Below are 21,101 nucleotides of genomic sequence, written 5' to 3'. Positions count from 1 at the left end.
TTGGTGATTCTTTTTTCGTAAAGTTACGGAAACTTACGAATTTCGTAACGATACTTGTTTTCTTTCCGTAATGTTACGGAACCTTGTGGATTACATAATCATCCCCTTTTTGACTTACGGAATGTTACGGATCCTCACTAATTGTGCAACGATGCTTCCATTTGATTTCCGGTGTGTCACGGAACCTTACGGATTGTGCATCAATATTTTCTTTTGCTTTCCGGCATGTCCCGGAATTTCACAAATTGCCTAATGATGGGTGCCAAGCACCTCACAAGGACCAAGATAAAGTCGCATGTCATCAAGCAAAGGTCCCCAGACGAAATTAGGGTATGACAGTTGCCCCTCTTTACTTGTCTTTTATTGGAGATAAAAGGAAAGTAAAGATAAGACACTAATTTCGTTCCTCTCGGTTGACGAGAGTCGCGGGTGACCATAAAATCTCCGCATACAAATGACTTGTTGTTCCCGGGGGAACAAAAGGTGCAGAAGACGATGTCAGTCTCTGCATGCTATCAAGCGTTCTTTCTTACAGATAGCAAAAGAATGTTTATACGGATAACCACTTGGGTATTTCCGCCCGTCAGCGTGACTCAAAAGTCAGTATGACAGATCTTGTAAGTGTGGAAGATGATGTAAATCTCCGCGTGTCAACGGGCTTGTCGGCCGCGATTGACGAAGGGTGCAGAATGACCATAATTTGTCTCTGCGTGCCATTGGACACGACTGTGTCTGAATGGCAAAAAGGTGTGCGGAATGACCATAATTTGTCTCCGCATGTCATCGGGCCCGCCGCCTCTGGATGACAAAAGGGCACAGAATGACCATAATTTGTCTCTGCGTGCCATCGGACACAACTGTGTTTGACTGGCAAAAAGGTGTGCGGAATGACCATAATTTGTCTTCGCATGTCATCGGGCCCGCCGCCTCTGGATGACAAAAGGGTGCAGAATGACCATAATTTTTCTCTGCATGCCATCGGACACGACTGTGTCTGAATGGCAAAAGGTGTGCGGAATGACCATAATTTCTCTCCGCATGTCATCGGGCCCGCCGCCTCTGGATGACAAAAGGGTGCAGAATGACCATAATTTGTCTCTGCGTGCCATCGGACACGACTGTGTCTGAATGGCAAAAGGTGTGCGGAATGACCATAATTTGTCTCCGCATGTCACATGACCTCAGGGTCAGTATGACAGAGATTGTGGGGCGGCCGACAAAAGCAAGGCTCTTGCTCCTACGTATCCTCCAATGAGGAACTCAGACCTACGTAGTTCTAGATAACTTCTGAGACTTGAAAAAGTCTCCACCGGAAGATGCTGACATCTCTGGAAAGGGCGCAGATGACCATATTGGCCTCTACTCACCAATCAAACTTGGGGTCACTGAATGACGAGGTGCGGATAACCGTAAGGTGTCTCCGCGGGCTACCAGCTCTTGGGTCATGGTAACAAAAAGCGGTGTGGTCGACAAAAGCGAGGCTTTTGCTCCTACGTATCCTCAAATGAGGAACTCAGACCTACGTAGTTCTGGATAACTTGTGAGACTAGAAATAGTCTCGGTGTTTTCTTCGCTAAAATGCGAACGTGCTTTAGTAAAGAGATAAAACTTCCAACTAATCAGATCAACATATGCTTTTCGGACAAAAAACAATGTGTCTATCGGGGAAGGAGAATCTGCTGATGAAATTTTCTCATAACCACAAATGAGATTTTGGATGTTTAGCATTTCGTTTCTAAATGACCATTTAGAGGAAACACTGGGTTCGACAAAAATAGAAGAAAATCACTCAAAGTGTATCAATCTCGCACAGGTAAGTGTTTCATCCTAATTCCGAACCATAGATATGTCACGACTTGACTTTGCGAATTATTTCCTATCAAATCAAAAATTACATGTATGATCATGGATCAATAGGACTTCCCTTGGGAATGGGTTTTTTTTTTTTGGTGGGTTTTTTCGGCTTTTGTGTGTTTTTGGCCTTTTCCTTTTCTGTTTCTGTTTTGCGCGAGGCGAACAAGTCACCGACGCACAAGATTTTGGTTGGTAATCAAAGGGAGAAGACCACTTTAGGTCATGGTTTCCTTTCCTTCTTTTCGTTCATTTGGTGACAATTCTGTATTGTTCAGATATTGTCCGGTCCAAAGACCTTTCTGCACATTTCTTCTGTTTTCTTTCGATCCTTGATCAGGAGCTTTCTTTCCTTCTTCTTCTTCCTTTTTTTTTCTTTCTTTCTCCCATTCTTTGATTGGGAATTTCCTCTCTTTTCTTTTTGCTTTCTCCCACTCTTTGATTGGGAATTCCTTCTTTTCTTTTATTGCTTTCTCTTTGATTGGAAATTTTCCTTCTTTCCTTTTTTTTTGCTTTCTCTTTGATTGGAAATTTTCCTTCTTTCCTTTTTTTTTTGCTTCCGAGGGTAAGGATTGACATCCTCACCCTGGGTCAAGGTTTATGGTGAGTCAGGATTTCGGCTCAAGACTTGTAGAATGGCTAGACATGATACATGTCAGGGTTTGGTTTGGTTCAAGGATAAAAGGGATGCCCCACATTATTTCCATGACACAAATGCAAAGATGATGATTTGGAAATTTTATGCAAAACTGGTCACGCATGCACCTATGTGGACACTCAAGTGTCAAATTTTTATGGTCATGTGATGCTAGGGCTCAGGATTCATTTCCTCTATTTTAGTCAACCCAATGTTTCCAAAATATGTTCTTTTATCAATTTGTGCATTCATTCAAGTCCATTTCGGGCGTCCGGGAAAATTTTCACAGCATTCACCCTTCAGGTGTACACACATTTTTTCAAAAACTAGTTATGATCAGTGATTTTTTTCAAAGAAAAGTTGGAAGTCATCTCTTTTCAAAAGCATGTCGGTTTTTCAGCTAAACAACTTATTTTCCTTTTCCTTTTTCCTCTCTTTTTTCTTACTTTCTCTCTTCTTTTCTTATTTGCTCTCTTTTTCTTTTCTTTTTTTTTTATTTTTTATTTTTTGTTTTTTGTTTGTTTTATTATATTTTTTTTTGGACGATGTTCCTAAACGAAGAACTCTACACGGTTCCAGAATTTCAAACATCATTGATAGTAATGATATAAACACTAACGCAACAATCCAAACAAAAATGTATGCGCTGCACAAATGACAATCGAAACAACAAAAACAAACATTAGTCTCTCAAGTCAAAACATAACATAAAAATGATAAAAGGAATATGAAAGAAAACATGAATCTGGGGATCTCCCAGTCATGTAGCTCCACTCCCTCCCAAGAAGTCAAGCAAATCGGCCATCTCCTCGTCCTCGTGGGCCTCCTCTACATCGCCGGGAGCTTCTGGGGGCGCCTCTCCTGCTTGGGCCTCGGGCCAATCCCCGGGCCATGCGACCTCTGCCCTGAACTGGTCTGGAGTAGGGCATGAAAAAGAAGCGAAGCCCTGGCTCTGCATGCTGAGGCTCAACTGGTACAAACAATCATGGGTCTGTACATGTGCCCGGTGGTTGGCCGCCTGCTGGCGAACCAAATGCCGTAAATACTGCTCCATGTCAAATGACCCAGCCGGGCCAGCCTGATGAGGTGGTGGTGGCGCGCCCGCGGCCTGTGGAGCATCCCCCTGAGCCTGTCTCTGGGTGCAGTACTTCTCAATAAAAGCCCGGGTGATGGGCGGCCGAATCACCTTGGTAGGTGCCACGGGGACTCCGAACGACTGGCAGAGTCCTGTGATCAGCGCGGGAAATCCCAGGGCATTGTTGGACTTATCTGGATCCAAAGGGTGCCTGGTAGGCGCCATACCTGCAAAAATATAGATGGCATCAGCGATTAACTGAGCCACATGGATGCTCATGCGCGTTAGGATGGCGTACACCAGCTGACACTTCGGTAGGGGGAGGTTGGAATTATGGTCGGTGGGCAGGATGTTGCTGAGCAGCAAAGTCATCCATATCTGAGTCAGGGTGGTCATGTTGGTGCGCATAATTCGCACTCACCTCCCTGCAGCAGTCCGGGCAAAATCCTTCCCCGGTATACATAGCAACTGGGCGATGGCCTCCTCATCGAACCCATCAGACTGGTTCCTCCTCTGGCCATACTCGCACTCCTGGCCCTCTTCCAGCACCAACGGATATCCCAGGAGCTGGCCAATAGCATCTGCATCAAACGGGATCCACTGACCCCTCACCCAGGACCTCATGTCACGCACGCCCTCCTCTGTTGGCCAAGCATTGGCATAAAACTCAAGGACTACTTCTGGATCGAACTTGGCCATGGGGGTAACCAGTGATGCCCACCGCCGGCGACCTATCTCCTCCTGGAAATCAGTATACTCGTCATCCCTGAGCTGGACGCGTCGCTCCCGGAGAAATGACCATCCCTTGATGGCCTCGAAGCGCTGCTGGTGTACAGTGCTCCTAAAGCGGTGACTGTCATACTCAGGAGCGGAACTAGTTCCTTCAGCCGCCTTGTCCTTCCTGGACCTCTTTGAGGCAAGCTTCCTCGGGGCCATTTTCTGTGAAGGCAAACATTTGGAAAGTTAGTTTTACCAAGAAATGCTACTCTTAAAACAAAAATGGCATACAACCTCCTCCAATAAACACAAACATCAATGTAAATTTAGAGCAAACTCATGCACATACTTCCTTACGAACATTCACTCGCACAAGATATTCTTCTAACTAAGAAAAATGCACCCATGCACAATCAAGGCACCTTCGTTACCTAGATTATTTATATGTACTTCCAAGGTGTATTTGCTACCTACATCACATGCACTTCCTAGGCTAAATTTACATACATGCATACTCAAAGCATCTTGGCTACCAAAAATTGCACACGTGCACATTCTGGTATTTCTAATACCTATGCATATACAAACTTTGTGATGAATCTTGGCTATCTACACAATAAGGTGCTACATTTCAAGCTTTATTCAAGTGTTTTTGCTACCTAAAGCCGCATGCAAATTCAAGTATATTTTCTTTTGCTGACTAAAATTGTATTCAAATTAAAAGGTATTTTTGTAAGGTATTTTCTTTACATAACATGCAACATATATATATTTTTTGTGAGACATTTTGACTACCAAAAATTACATGTACATACATCCAAGTATTTTGCTACCACACCCAAAGTGTAAATTGCCAAAGGTATTTTTCTACCTATTCTAAACCTACACATTTATGATGAGCAAAATTCCTAAACAACTAGGCGTAGGGAAATTATTGTAGCGTGGCTCATAGCTGATTGCTGGCCAAAAAGGGTAACATTACCCAATATGCACCCCCTCTTGTGTTCTTTTGCATAAAAACTTTGGTTCCTAGGCCTAGGATATATGTGGGGCAATTACTCTAGCCCTTTCAGAACTGAATGCATGTCCCAAAAAATAGAAAATATGTGCAAACCAAAATGCCCCATGGGTTGTTTCCCTACGAAAATCACGCGCTAATGCCATTGAGGCATTTCACCGAACACTTGGTGGCCGCGCGTTTAGGCATCAATAGCAAGAGAACGGGGACAATGTGGCATGTCCCATTGCTTCAAAATGCATTATAGGCCTAGGGCCATCTCATACAAACCCCCAATTCAACCCAATCAAGCAAGAAAACAAACCAAAACTGCCCCACATATTTGAGCACATTCCCACAATTTAGAGCACCAAAAGGAGATCAAAATACACCAAGGAAAAGCTAGAAAGCTTAAGGATGGAATACTTAATTGTTGGTGATGAATAAAAGCGCAAAACGGAATCGAAGAATGCGAAAAGTAGAGATCCTAGGGCTGCAAACTCGTAAATTGCGTGGGTATGGCTTTTGAAGGGGGGAAAAGAAGTTTTTGAATGCAAAAACGTCCCCCCCTTCGTCACTTTTATATTTTGGTGCAGGGGTTGCTCGCCCAGGCGAGCTAACCTGCACTTTTTTTTTTGAGAGGAACATTAACCATGTCCCCTCCTTCCTTATGGGTTAGTGTTTTGCCTATTTGAGCCTACTCAAGTTAGAATTAGGCGTTAATTACTAAAAACAAACAATGGTAGTAAAATACTGCGAATCCAAAGGATACTGGGCTGCCTTGCACGGCGTTCTCTGCTTGTTTAGCGCAGAGAAGGGGCAACGATTGGTCGGTTGTGACCCCATCCCCACTTGCATCTGTTCCTAAGTACCTGCAAGTAATAAACAACCAGGTATGGCCTATCTTGACCGCGTCGTTGTCTTACCTTGATCGGTTTCTGCTGTTCATGTTTTGTCCCCACCCCAGAAGGTAGCTCAAGATGATCCTGCCCCTGTTTTACCACAACAATATGCATGCGTATGCATATGCATGAATGTTTTCAAACGCAGCAAATTTTAGTGAAAGTTGGTTTAGGTTCAATTTTAATTAAGCGCTTGGGGCATCCCATGAACTGAGCGGAAGGGCTCAGGTGATCACAAATTAACGCAAGGTTTGAAACCAACGTGAGGACTAAAGCCTCGAATCCGAGTTCATTTCTTTGAAAGATTGTAACGAGAGATACAGTAGACGGGGAATCCCTGGGGGAAATCCAAAAAACACATAAAGATAAAGAACATGCAGCGACATCCTTAATTGCCCCAGATTCTAAGAATAATATCGCTTGACGACATCAGAATTCACGGGTGAAGGTAGCTCTTCGCCATCCATGTTGGTAAGCACCAGGGCTCCCCCGGAAAAAGCCCTCTTCACATCAAAAGGCCCTTCGTAGTTTGGGGCCCATTTTCCTTGATTGTCCTTGACAGCATGGGACATTTTCTTTAGCACAAGGTCTCCCTCATGGAACTTGCGCAAGCGTACCTTCTTGTCGAATGCACTCTTTATTCTTTGCTGGTACAAGCGCCCATGACTCATGGCCGTTAAGCGCTTACCCTCAATGAGGTTGAGCTGGTCATAGCGCGTTTGAGCCCACTCTGACTCCTTTAATCCGGATTCTGCCAAGATCCTTAATGACAGGACTTCTACCTCAAACGGTAACACAGCCTCCATCCCATATACCAATGAGAACGGCGTTGCCCCAGTTGACGTTCGCACTGAAGTTCGGTAACCGTGTAACGCGAATGGGAGCATTTTGTGCCAATCTCTGTATGACACGGTCATCTTTTGGATAATCTTTTTGATATTCTTATTGGCCGCTTCCACGGCTCCATTCATCTTTGGCCGGTAGGGTGTGGAATTGTGATGCTGGATTTTAAACTCCTCGCACATTTCCCCCATCATCTTGTTATTCAGGTTGGTGCCATTGTCCGTGATAATCTTCCTTGGCAAACCATATCGGCAGATGATCTCTTTCTTAATGAACCTGACCACCACACCCCTCGTGACATAGGTATAGGAGGCCGCCTCGACCCACTTGGTAAAATAATCTATCGCTACGAGGATGAAGCGATGACCATTCGAGGCCTTGGGCTCAATGGCCCCGATGACATCTATTCCCCACATCGAGAAAGGCCAAGGGGCGGACATGACATTCAGAGGATGTGGTGGAGCATTGACATTATCTGCGAACGCTTGACATTTGTGGCATTTCCTCACATGGACACAACAATCACTTTCCATGGTAAGCCAGTAATAACCTGCTCTTAGGATCTTCCTGGCCATAGCATGCCCGTTGGCGTGCGTTCCAAACGAGCCCTCATGGACTTCCTCGATCATGTGATTTGCCTCCCTGGCATCCACACACCGCAGGAGTGTCATGTCGTGATTTCTCTTATACAGTATGCTTCCGCTCATGAAGAAACTGGATGCCAACCTTCTCAATGTCCTCTTATCATTGTCGGCGATCCCTGGCGGGTATTCTTTGCTTACGACATATCGCTTGATGTCGAAATACCAAGGCTTTCCGTCCCGTTCCTCTTCTACTTGACAACAATGCGCGGGTTTGCCACGATACCAAAATTCAATGAAGGGTAGATCCCCGTGCGGCGTTAGCTGGAACATAGATGCCAAAGTAGCAAGCGCATCCGCCATTTGATTTTCCTCGCGGGGAACATGATGGAAGGAGATCTCATCAAAGGTCTTAGCCAATTCCTTGATATAGGCTTTGTAGGCTATCAACTTGGGATCTCTAGTTTCCCATTCCCCTCTCAGCTGATGGATTACCAACGCTGAGTCACCGTACACCTTGAGTAGTTTGACATTGGAGTCAATCGCTGCCTGGACGGCCAGGGCACATGCTTCATATTCGGCCATGTTGTTGGTGCAGTCGAATCCTAGCCTGGCTGTGAAAGGTACACATTGATTGTCTGGAGAGACCAATACTGCCCCAACGCCATGGCCAAGAATGTTTGACGCTTCGTCAAACCATACGGTCCATTTGTCCCGATCTTCGTCCAATTTTTCCTCAAACAAGGCCATGATGTCCTCATCCGGGAATTCAGGATGCATGGGCTGATAGTCGTTAAGAGGCTGTTGAGCCAAATAATCTGCTAAGGCGCTTCCTTTTATCGCCTTTTGGGTGACGTAAACTATATCAAACTCGGATAACAGGACTTGCCACCGGGCGATTCGTCCCGTGAGAGCTGGCTTTTCCAAGATGTACTTAACCGGGTTCATCTTGGATATCAACCAGGTAGTATGGCTCAGCATGTACTGCCTTAGGCGATGGGATGCCCATACTAAAGCACAACACGTTCTTTCGAGCAAGGAGTAATTCATTTCACAGGTCATGAACATCTTACTTAGATAGTAAACAGCGCGCTCTTTCTTTCCGGATTCATCATGTTGCCCCAGCATACACCCCATTGACTCGTCTAAGATTGTCATGTACAAGATGAGAGGCCTTCCAGGTACTGGTGGCATAAGCACGGGAGGATTCATAAGGCACTTCTTGATCCTTCCAAAAGCCTCTTGGCAATCCTTATTCCAGCGATCAGTTTGGTTTTTGCGTAAGAGCTTGAACAACGGCTCACAAATGGCGGTGAGCTACCATATGAATCTGGCAATATAATTCAAGCGTCCCAGGAAGCCCCGGACTTGCCTCTCAGTACAAGGTTCTGGCATCTCAAGGATGGCCTTCACCTTTTCGGGGTCTACCTCTATTCCTTTCTGGTTCACGATGAAACCAAGCAATTTCCCTGATTTTGACCCCAAAGGTACACTTGGCGGGGTTCAACCTTAATTGATATTTCTTAAGCCTTTCGAACAACTTCCGCAGGTTGACAAGGTGTTCTTCCTCGGATTTAGATTTAGCAATTATGTCGTCCACGTAGACCTCGATCTCTTGATGCATCATATCATGGAACAAATCTACCATGGCCCGTTGATAAGTTGCCCTGGCATTCTTGAGTCCAAAGGACATCACCTTATAACAGAACGTCCCCCATAGGGTGACGAAGGTAGTCTTTTCCATATCCTCTGGCGCCATCTTTATCTGATTGTAACTGGAGAAACCGTCCATGAAGGAAAATAAAGCGAAATTGGCCGTGTTATCCACGAGGATATCGATGTGTGGCAAAGGAAAATTGTCCTTGGGACTGGCCCGATTCAGGTCCCGATAATCCACACACATTCGTACTTTCCCATCTTTCTTAGGGACCGGTACAATGTTGGCAACCCATTCTGGATACCGAGCGACGGCCAGAAAACCAGCGTCAAATTGCTTCTTCACTTCTTCTTTTATCTTCAAGGATGTTTCGGGCTTCGTCCTTCTCAGTTTCTGCTTTACCGGGGAACACTCGGGATTTAGAGGTAATCGGTGTTGTACAATGTCAGAACTCAAACCGGGCATATCTTGGTATGACCAAGCAAAGATGTCTTGGTAGTCCCTTAGCAGGATTATTAATTCTTCACGGATAGATGCGGTAATACCTGTGCCTATCTTTACTTCCCTTTTTCCACTGCCAATTCCCAAGTCTACTAGTTCTGTTTCTACTTTATGAGGCCCCATTTTTTGGTCCTCATGGGCGACCATCCTTTCTAATTCAGGGGGAAGTCCCACATCCTCGTTCCCTTCATCTTCCGTTTGATTCGTTTCTTGCTCGAAGTTGATAGGCGGGTCCCAGGTATTAGTACCTTCGGGGGACTCGTCATCAGATCTGCCGTTTCAGAAAAGAAGTAAACATGCAAATGGATGAGAATGGGTAGAGACGTAGGAACAGATGAAGAAAGATCCTTGTATTATAAATTTAAAAAACAAAATACACAAAGCCTTAACCAAAAGAAAAACTCTAAAGCCTAGGCCCAACTATAGAGCTTTTAAAACCGTAAAGGTTTACATTATGCTCGCTGCGTAAATGTCGGGGCATTCCTCCACTCGCTAATTCCCCAGCTGGAAATCAGGAGGGCAAGGTCGTACCAAATCCAATGTACTCGGAACATCATCTTCGTATATTGCGACCACTTGACCTTCGTCTCCCAGACCCGCGCTTATAAAGCTTCTACTTATGTGGCAGGGCGGGCTTCCTTCACTTTCTTGTCTCAACCGCGAGCTTTGACCACCGCCCTTCCTTCCCGCGATACTTCTCTTTACATCTGCCTGAGTGGGCTTATAGCCTAAACCATACTTCCCACGATTTCCTTTGGCATTTATCAGGCTAGTTATGCCGCCGTTGTCTTTGCCTAAATCCATTCCGGGTTCGTAACCGTTCCCCAACATAACTCGGGCCATCATTACTGCTGCATCGGACAGGCAAGCTTGCCCAGAGAAGGAGTCCACGGAGGAAATGCTTACCACCTCAAAAGACTGGAAAGCGGTTTCTAATGACTCCTCTACGGCTTCCACATAAGGCATAGAGGATGGGCAGCTCACCAAGATGTCTTCCTCGCCCGATACGATGACCAGATGCCCTTCCACTACGAATTTCAACTTTTGGTGGAGTGTAGAGGGAACAACTCCCACTGAGTGGATCCACGGGCGCCCCAACAGACAACTGTAGGGGGGGTTAATATCCATTATTTGGAAAGTAACTTGACAGGTGTGAGGGCCTATCTGTACTGGGAGATCGATCTCTCCCCTAACCTCTCGGCGGGTGCCGTCGAAGGCACGAACCACCATTGAACTCGGCTTTAAGTGGGAGGCATTGAATGGTAATTTCTCCAAAGTGCTCTTAGGCATCACGTTTAAACTGGAAGAATTATCGATGAGCACTTTGGCTACGATATGGTCCATACACTTGACTGATACATGCAAAGCTTTATTATGCCCTCTCCCCTCGGCGGGGATTTCTTCTTCGGCGAAGGCGAGATAGTTGTTGGCAGTGATATTATTGACCAGCCCTACGAAACCTTCTACCGAGATGTCTTGGGCCACATGGGCCTCGTTCAGAACTTTTATTAGCAGAGCCCGATGAGGCTCGGAGCTCATGAGTAACTCCAACAGCGAGACCCTAGCCGGAGTTTTGTTGAGCTGTTCGATAACCTTGAATTCGCTCTGCTGAATTATACGGAGGAACTCACTGGCTTCCTCTAGCGACACCTCCTTTTTACCAACCTTTTTCTCCGGAAGACCTTTCATCGGAATATCTTTATTCGAAGCGTGGGGTGCTTCACCATCTTGTTCCTCCACCACTTTTCCTTTCCCCTTGACGTTCGCGGGTTGGACTGGTAGGTCCGGAGGCGCAAACACACGACCGCTACGGGTCACACCACTCAGCCCCGTGATATTTGTTACCTTAGCCAACAACGAGCTGACATCGGTGGCTTCTTCTTCCTTCTCCCTCGGAGGTGTATATCTCCATGGGACTGCGTGGCTATTTTGGTATGGGAAAGGAACAGGTTTAGCTGCTAAGGGGTGTCCGGGTTTTTGCGAAGCTGTGCCCTTGGTGAAGTATATCACCAAGGGTTTGGGCTTCGCAACACTGCTCCCATCCGTGGACTGCATGCATATATGCTGCTCTTCTCTTCCTTCATTGCCAACTTCCAGTCGACCTTGATCTATCATCCGCTGTAACAATTCCACTACTCCCAAACACGTTTCCATGTCATGCAGCTCGCCGGAATGCAGCAAACAAGAATCCTCCTTACGCCCACTATGGGGAATCACACCTCCCTTTTGTAGGGACTCAAAGATAAACCTCCTAGGGGTTGCCACATCCTTTAAAGGTTTAGACCTGCGCGGCCTATCGGACTCAACGGCGTTAACCGCTCCCCCTCCATGATTGGCGAGCGGGTTGGTTCTCACATTGGGCCGATCCTCTTGGAAAGTCAGCCATCCAGCATCTATCAAATGTTGGACCTTGTATTTAAGGGCCAAGCATTTTTCAATGGAATGCCCCGGGACACCCCCATGGTACTTGCAAGTTGCATTAGGGTCATACCACTTTGGGAAAGGGGGTTGGAGGACCTTTCTGGGAGTTACCACGGCCAAATGGTTGGCGATGAGGGACGACAAGAGGTCTTCGTACGTCATTGGGAGTGGGGTGAATTCTTGAAATGGCCTCGGAGGGAAGTTCCTTGTTGCGTTGGAATTACCGGCCGGGCGAGTTGTGTTCGGAGTTGGAATTTGGGGAGCTTCCCTCTGGGTGGGTGCCTTAGGCTGCACAGGTGCTGAACTAGAGGCGTTCCCGGTATGAGCCGAGAAGCTCGGGTGATGTTGCGCGTACTGATGGGTACCATGAGGTGTCTGCGGGGGTTTGACCCACGCGGGTGTTGAAGAGACGGCATGGGCATCTCCTTCCTTCCTTTTTGCCCCCGTTGTCCCGATTCTTTTAGCATTCGCACTCGTGGAGGAAACGTAATCGAACTTTCCTCTTTTCAACCCTACCTCGATTCTTTCCCCGGCGAACACTAGGTCCGCGAAGCTGGACGGCATGTAACCTACTAGCTTCTCATAGTAGAACACTGGCAGAGTGTCTACCATCATGGTGATCATCTCTCTTTCTACCATGGGAGGAGCCACTTGTGCCGCTAGGTCTCTCCACCGCTGTGCGTATTCTTTAAAGGTTTCGCCCTCTTTCTTGAACATATTCTGCAGCTGAGTGCGATCGGGAGCCATATCGGAATTATACTGGTATTGCCTTAGGAAGGCAGTAATCAGATCCTTCCAAGTACGGATACGGGAAGCTTCCAAATTAGTGTACCAAACTACCGCGGCTCTGGCCAAGCTATCTTGAAAAAAGTGTATTAATAGCTTCTCATCCTTAGAGTGTGCGCCCATCTTGCGACAGTACATCTTGAGATGGTTTTTGGGACAAGTTGTCCCTTTATACTTGTCGAAGTCCGGTACCTTGAACTTCGGGGGGATAACAACATCGGGTACTAAGCAAAGATCCGTCATGTCTGCAAACGGATAGTCCCCAAATCCTTCCACGGCTCTCAATCTCTCCTCGAGGAGATCGAGCTTCCTCCTATCTTCAGTTGCCAGGGGCGGTCCTTCCGTGGACAAAACTATTGGTTGTGTCGTGATGTTGGGCTGAGGCAACATGCTGGGTGCCGGTCCTTCGGGGATCGGGGGATAGAACTCGACATCCCTTCGAGCATAGTCTTGAGGGTCTTTATGGACCTCGTCGGGCTGTTGAGGAGGTTCTCTTTCAAGGACGGGAGAAGCAATATGGCCCGCATCGTCTTGCAGGACGGGTGGTGAGTAGTTGGGCGGCAATCCATAAGGGTAAGCCGCTCGGTTGTATCCCAGATGAGGGTTGCCATCGTGCCGCAGTGTGTCCCTTCCCCGTCCTACTATGTTTGAGGGAGGATGGTGCGCAGTTGCCAAGAGAGTTGGGTCTGCTTCGGCAGCTGAACTGAAAGCGGCAGCGGTGGCCACGTTTTTCTCCATGAGCTGCCTCATTCCTAACATGGCCTTCATCATGGAAGCCATCTGTTCTTTCAGAGCCGACATGTCGGCTTTCATCTGTTCTTGTGTCTCCTCTTGATCACCCATCGTTCTAGATTTGGATCTGGTGCGATAGGGATGCCTTGTGGCGCGTTCAGCTATGGTGTTTTTCCCTAAAAAACCAAACGTGAGGAGTGGGTAAAGAAAGAAAGAATGCATGCTAGAGATAAAATGCGGGAGTGATTTGATTCGCACAAGCTTTTTTGGAGTAGAAACATGGGACCAACTCATTTTATTTCAAAAAGTCGTATCTAGTCAAGGTCTGAGAGACCATACAAGTTTCCTAGCGATTTCTAATTATGTGGGTCATTAAGTCTATCATATGTTGACAATAGCCGAGAAGCCCATGAATTTCTTCGGGGGCGGAGTAGGTGTCCGCCATCGCCTTGGCCTTGGCTAACAATCGGGGAAATTCTTGACTCTCGTTCAAGGTAAGAGCAAACCGATCCATCCACATGGTTGCCTCTTGGTGTAAAGAGTCGATCACCCTTCCTCTAGCCTCTTTTTCCGCGTATACTTGGGCATACTCGTCTGCGACCCTATGCTCGTGGGCCGTGGCTAGACCTAACTCTTCTTGGTACTTGGCGATGATAGCTAGCATGTTGGTCTCCGTCTCGCACAAACGCTGAGACAAGCTCCTTTTGGACCTTGAACAGGCAACTAACTCCTCTTTCAAGACCATGCTATGTGCTCGCGACTGGTCCCTCTCTTCCCTTCGCAGCTTGAGTTCACTGTTGCTACCCCATAGAGCTCCGCGAAATTTGTTACGGCCATACTCTTCCTTGCGAGCCCTCTTGGTCTCTTGTTCAAGGGCTCTTGCGGTAGTTGCATTCTCTTCCCGTAATCTGGCACACTCCTTCCGGATGTGTGTAGCGGCCAACTTGAACTTCTCCTTGGCAAGTTTCGCCTTTCCTAACTCGCTTTTGAGAGCTTGGACTTCTTCGTCCTCTTCCGGTGCTTCAAAACTCTCTTCGCTGACGACTTTTAACTTGGCGAGCCAATCTAAACCTCGTATATGAACTTTCAGCCATTCATGGTAACCACCAATGATGCCATTACGAATGCCCCTAAGTTCTTGATCTTTCCTTAACGGGGTTTCCCATGCCTTATGGATTCTTTGTATAGCCTTGAAATTTTGCGCGCCGAAATCCCTCACAAGGAAAGGAGACATGCTTTCTTCCGTCGGTGCTCCCCTCATGGGGTACCCTAGTTGTCTTATAGCGAGCGCGGGATTGTAGTTAATACAACCCCTCGTTCCTATCAGTGGAATGTTTGGGTACCCTCCACATGAGAAAAGGACTCCCTCCTTTCCTTCCTTCCATCGGGGGAACCAATTGATTGTTCTACCTCCTATCCCAGCCAAAAGCTGGTCCCAATCTATTCTTCTCTTTTCAGTACACGAGCGATGGCTCTGGAGCGGACATGGATGCCTCGTGCCTTGCTGGAACAGGTGTGAAACCAACCAAACACAGAGGGCGGGCAAGCAACAGATGATCCGTGCGCTACTCTTTTCGCACCTTTGGTTAAATGTGTCAAATAAATCTGCCAAGACAGCTACCACCGGACTTTCCTTGCTATGGTGGTATGCAAGGAAAGCGTCGATTGCTGCTAGGTCCACCAAACCATCTACGTTTGGAAAGAGGACGACCCCAAAAATTAGCAAAGCTAACACATCCATAAACGGGACCCAATCTCCTTGATTGGCCATACCCCTCGCCTTGTCTTCTAGGTACTTCCGTGGTAGGCCCGCTATGCCGTTTCGAGTCTGTTTTATGCGGTCCAAACCTCTTGCTGAATCCTTGACCACAGTTGCAATTCTGCTCAAAGAGGGGAGACACCCAGAGGAAAGGTATGGTTTTCTTCCCCCGAGAGGACATCCTAGAATTTCCTCAAATTCTTCAATGGTTGGTACCAATTGGAAGTCTCCTAACATGAAGCATCTCAAAGGCTGGTCGTAGTATTGGGTGAGTGATGCAATGGCTTCTATGGATACCTCTGCTATGGTCAACTCTAAGATCTTTCCGTAAGTCTTGCGGAAGGCTTGCATTTGGAGAGGTTCCATCAACCGCCCTAATTCCTTGATGCTGGTGGTATCTAGGCCTTTAACCTTGACTTGGTAAAACCTCTTGCCGGTTTGATTTGTTCCCATGCTTACTAAGGTGAGACAAAAAGCTGGTGCAAATCAAAACTCCGATATCTCATGGGTGGAATGGATGAATGCATGAAGGAATGCATATGACACAAATGTAATTTAAGAATGCGGGGGCTCGGGACATTGTCTCCTTCTTAGACACAACGTCTAGGGGTAGCAAAGTGCCCCAACGTATGTATTTAAAACGGTGACCCGGACCCTCCGTTGATTTGTCTATAGAGGGGATCAAGAAATAACTCATATGTGATGCATATGCAAAAGGCGTAATGCGGGAATGTACATAGTATGACAATATTCACTGAACATAAGCAAAAGGGTATATGATACTTATGCATGGCAGTGTGAAAAATGGCACGCAGCGTATTTGCTCCGTGCCCCTATTTAAGGGACCTATAAGGGAGAGAACTAACTAGGCATTTAGTGATAACCCCCAAGGTAGTCATATCTCTCTTGATGGTTTCTAGAGGTATTATCCCCTTCGAAGAACATACAGCAACAGTAGGAACTACTAGCAACAATATGTTTTCAAAGAGGAAAACTCTAGATGAGGGTTCACTGTAATCAAGCAAGTCGGAGACCTAGCATGATCACAGATTCACCTCCACTCCTTATGTTCCTATGAACCCGGGTATAGGGCCCTTTTTCAACTCACAGTGTGTGCAAATAGTGTTGGTGTTTGTGTGCATCAAATGAATAAATATTTACCTCATGCATACATTTTAAAACGCACTAAAAGCAACAAAGAGTTTATATACACAAGAACATAATGAAGGGAAACCAACAAAGGGATAAGTCACGGTAAAACATTGCACAAGATTAAATGGCCTAACTCTCTAAAAACAGTCCTCAGTGGAGTCGCCAACTGTCGCAACCTACCCTTCGGCGGGAGGGCGACGCGTGACTCGCGGGATGCGTGTTCCACGAAAGGAATACGCACGGAGTCGCCACCAACGTTTATTTGAGGAAAACGTCGGAAAAACCGGAAAAGACGTGATCTACGAACTTGAAAGGTTCGGGAGTTGTATTTACACACGGGGAAGGTATTAGCACCCCACACGCCCGTCCCAAGGGACGGCAGCCTTTAATCGAATGTGCAAACATGACCTTGATTTTTATGTTCCCTTTTTATGTCTTTATATCCTTTATACCTTTTTTATATTTTTTTCTCTTTTTGTGGTCGACAAGGGTGTTTCCCTTTTTTACGTATTCCTCAATTGCGATGAGGAAATCAGACCTACGTAGTTCTTTCTTATCAAGTGATTCTTTTTTACTTAAAAGGTGATCATTTTAAGGCGTTGGACCTTGAAAATGATCCATTTTACTTAGTAAGAAATTGAAATGATAAACTTCAAAAAAACCTATTTTTATGGACGAGCTTGACTAGGCGAGTTGATTTTAGCCTTAGTTTCACTTTAGTTATTAGTCAATTCAATTAAGAATGAGAAATCCCAAAGAGAAAACGTCCGATTGATTTTCCACTTTATTTTACTAAAAGACGTTTTTTGGTTATTATATTATTATTTTACCTCCTTTTTTGATTTCCAACGTGGTTACGGCACGACCGAACGGTCGGAATTCATTTTAACCGAAGTTAACGGATAATACAATTCAAACGATCGGTGGAAATTTATTTTGTTTTTAGGTTAAGCGAGAAATGACTTAAATAAAATGGCTTAAGCACGTCAAAAGGGGGTATAAAAAGTAAATGAAACGAGAATAAAAATACACGAAACACAATGTGGACCACCACGGGTACATAGAATGAATCAAAAAGCTTGGTTCGAGGTACTTACCCGTTGAAGATCGAAGAACGATGAAGAACGAATGAAGAACGTCAAAGAACGGTCGAAACCTTCGCGAAATTCCTCACGGAAACGTTACGGAAGCGCCTCGGCTTGGATTTTCTTCACGGAAACAATTTTTCCAAGCAAATTCGAAAGAGAGAGAAGTGCCTAAGGGGCTGAACCCTTTTTCACTTCACTTCTCCCCCTATTTATAGAAAATTGGGGGAGAAGCTTGCCACCCAGCTCGCCCAGGCGAGCTCAACTCGCCCAGGCGAGCAGGGTTGCTTCCTCCAGAAGCAACAGCCTTCTGGAGGAATCTTCTGGAGGACCCAAGTGGGCCTGGTTGCTATTTGCACCCCCATTTTTACTAAGTACACCCCCCTACCATTTTTAGGTGATTCTTTTTTCGTAAACTTACGGAAACTTACGAATTTCGTAACGATACTTGTTTTATTTCCGTAATGTTACGGAACCTTGTGGATTACATAATCATCCCCTTTTTGACTTACGGAATGTTACGGAACCTCACTAATTGTGCAACGATGCTTCCATTTGATTTCTGGTGTGTCACGGAACCTTACGGATTGTGCATCAATATTTTCTTTTGCTTTCCGGCATGTCCCGGAATTTCACAAATTGCCTAATGATGGGTGCCAAGCACCTCACAAGGACCAAACAAAAGTCGCATGTCATCAAGCAAAGGTCCCCGGACGAAATTACGGTATGACAATATTCAATAAGGAATTTTGATTGATCTTCATTGTACATTCTATCTCTTTTAAGAGAGATTTCTTCTTCTCTTCTTCTTATTTCTGAAAAGGGATTAAGAGACCGTGGGTCTCTTGTTGTAAAGGATTCCTGAACACAAGGGAAGGGTTGTCCCTGTGTGGTTCAGACTTTGTAAAAGGAGTTTTACAAAGAGAGTGGAAAATCTCAAGTGGGTTGCTTGAGGACTGGATGTAGGCACGGGAAGTGGCCGAACCAGTATAAATCAAGTTTGCATTCCTCTCTTCCCTTAAACTTCTTTTATTTATTGCTATTTATCTTTTGCTTTAAAGAAGTTTATTTTGAATTGTCTTTTGAGTAATTCATGTTAAGGGTGCATTGTTAATCCAAAAAGAGAGAGTGAAAGTTTAATTGGGGAATAGTCTTCGTATCTTAATTCAACCCCCTTTTTCTTTAGGTAACTGAGGCCATTTGTCCAGAATCCTATTCTTGATAACTCACTTCTCTCTAAAAGACAAACTTTCCGGAATGATAAAATGAGGTCACATGAACGTCTTGAAAACACAGTGAATCAAATGCTCCTTTTCTTTTTGAACACTTTTTTTTATTTTTGTTTTGAAACTTATTTGTTTTGAACTTTACTCGTTGTTTTATGGCAGCCCCACCAACGTGCAAGACGAGTAATCTCTGATGAGTCATTAGAGACATCTAACAACAGCTTTCAAAATTGCCCCATGGGTGGCATCTCTTGTCAATGTCGGGATTTACACGCGATTCTCCTCAAATTTCAGCCAGCCCGCATCAATTAGACCTTGCACCTTACGCTTCAGGCCCCTACAATGCTCAATGGAATGCCCCGGGGCTTCTCCATGACAAGCACATGTTGCGTTCGAGTCGTATTCTCGGAGAAATGGAGGTTGATGAACCTTGGTTGGGGTTATGGCTACCATTGAATTATCAAATAGATATGGGAGCAAGTCAGCATAGGACATTGGAATTGGGGTGAATTCTACAGGCTTTCTCGCTGCAAAATTCATTTCTTGGTTGGTGTTTTTGGTTTGTGCTAAAGGTGGTGTTCGTCATTGGAAGTGCGGTAGACAAACTTTGTGGTTGATTTAGGGATTGCCTTTGTGGATAACTGGGCGGTGGGTAAGGAGAAGGTTTGTTATTGGCTGAGTAATGACAATGTTGGGTTGGTGGGAAACTTGGCTGTATAGGAATGGCAGTCACAGCATGGGCTTATCCCTCATTCTCACCCTCTTCATTTGCCCTAGTTTTTTTGGCATTTATCAAAGTATGATGATCAGATTTGCCTCTTTTTAGACTCACTTTGATCCTTTCGTCGGTGAAGACCATATCATCAAAGCTTGAAGGTGTGTAGTCCACCATCTTTTCATAGTAGAATACTGGTAATGTGTCTACTATCATTATCATTTTTTCTCTGTCATTGAGGTGCCACTTGAGCTGCCAGGTCTCTCCACTTTTGGGCGTATTCTTTGAAAGATCTGTGCCCCTTTTTGCACATGTTCTATTGTTGCATCCTATCCGGAACCATATCAAAATTGTACTGATACTGCCTAATGAAGGCAACCATTAGGTCCTTCCAAGAGTGGACTCGAGAAGGTTCCAGGTTAGTGTACCAGGTAACAGCTACCCCAGTAAGATTTTCTTGGAAGGAATGTATCAGCAGTTCCTCATCTTTTGCGCATGCCCCCATCTTACGATAATACATCTATAGATGGTTCTTGGGGCAAGTAGTCCGCTTGTACTTGTCAAAGTCCAGCACCTTGAACTTTGGGAGGGGTGATGATATTGGGTTCTAGGAACAACTCTTTTAGGTTAGCAAAGGCATAATCTTCACCTCCTTCAATGGCCCTGAGCCTTTCCTCTAAATGATCCAACTTTTCCATTTCTACCATAGCACGAGGGTTTTTACTTGTTGTGGAATGCAAGAGGTGTAGCTGGGGGTGATACTGAGGGCCTTCCGAAGTGTTTTCAAGGGGTATACCACCAACTGCTTGCCCTTCAGTGGCATATTCGAGCCAAGGCTCGAAGTCCGCTAGATTGTGATGGGGAATTTCATGTGTCTCCCCCATGGTTTAAGAGACATGTGCATGATCAGTTTGGGGTTGTTGGCTCTCAATGGGTATAGGAGTGGAGTTATTGACATTCTTATTGGGAGTGTACGCCACATTGGGTGGCGTATAGTTGAGAGGCAAGCCATATGGTAGGAAGGCGTGCTCGTTTTGAATTTGCGCATCATGGGTGCCGCCCGTACTTCCCAAATCTTTGCCTACCATATTTGAGGTTGGATGATTCATTTGGTTGATGCCGGATGGGGACATCAGGTTCACCTTAGCAACAACACTGGTAACGGCAATTGCAACCGCATTGGCTTCCATTATCTTCTTCACGTTCATCATGGCCTCCATCATTGCGGCCATTTGGTCTTTCATGGCCTCCATGTCGGCCTCCATCTACTCTTGTACCTCCTCCGCTTTACCCATTACTCTAGCTCTAGCACAGGTTCGGTGAGGGCACCGTAAAGCATGCTTTTTTTTTTCTTTTTTATAACAATGATTAGGTTCTCTTTTTCTTTTCAAGGAAAGAATGCAATGAGCAATGCAACCAATGAACAACATGGATGTATGCGAATGATGCACAATTGAAGTGTTG

Source organism: Glycine max, chromosome 18 (assembly GCF_000004515.6).
Source record: "Glycine max cultivar Williams 82 chromosome 18, Glycine_max_v4.0, whole genome shotgun sequence".
NCBI lineage: Eukaryota > Viridiplantae > Streptophyta > Magnoliopsida > Fabales > Fabaceae > Glycine > Glycine max.
The sequence above is the reverse complement of the archived record's forward strand: the minus strand, read 5'-3'. Positions refer to the sequence as shown.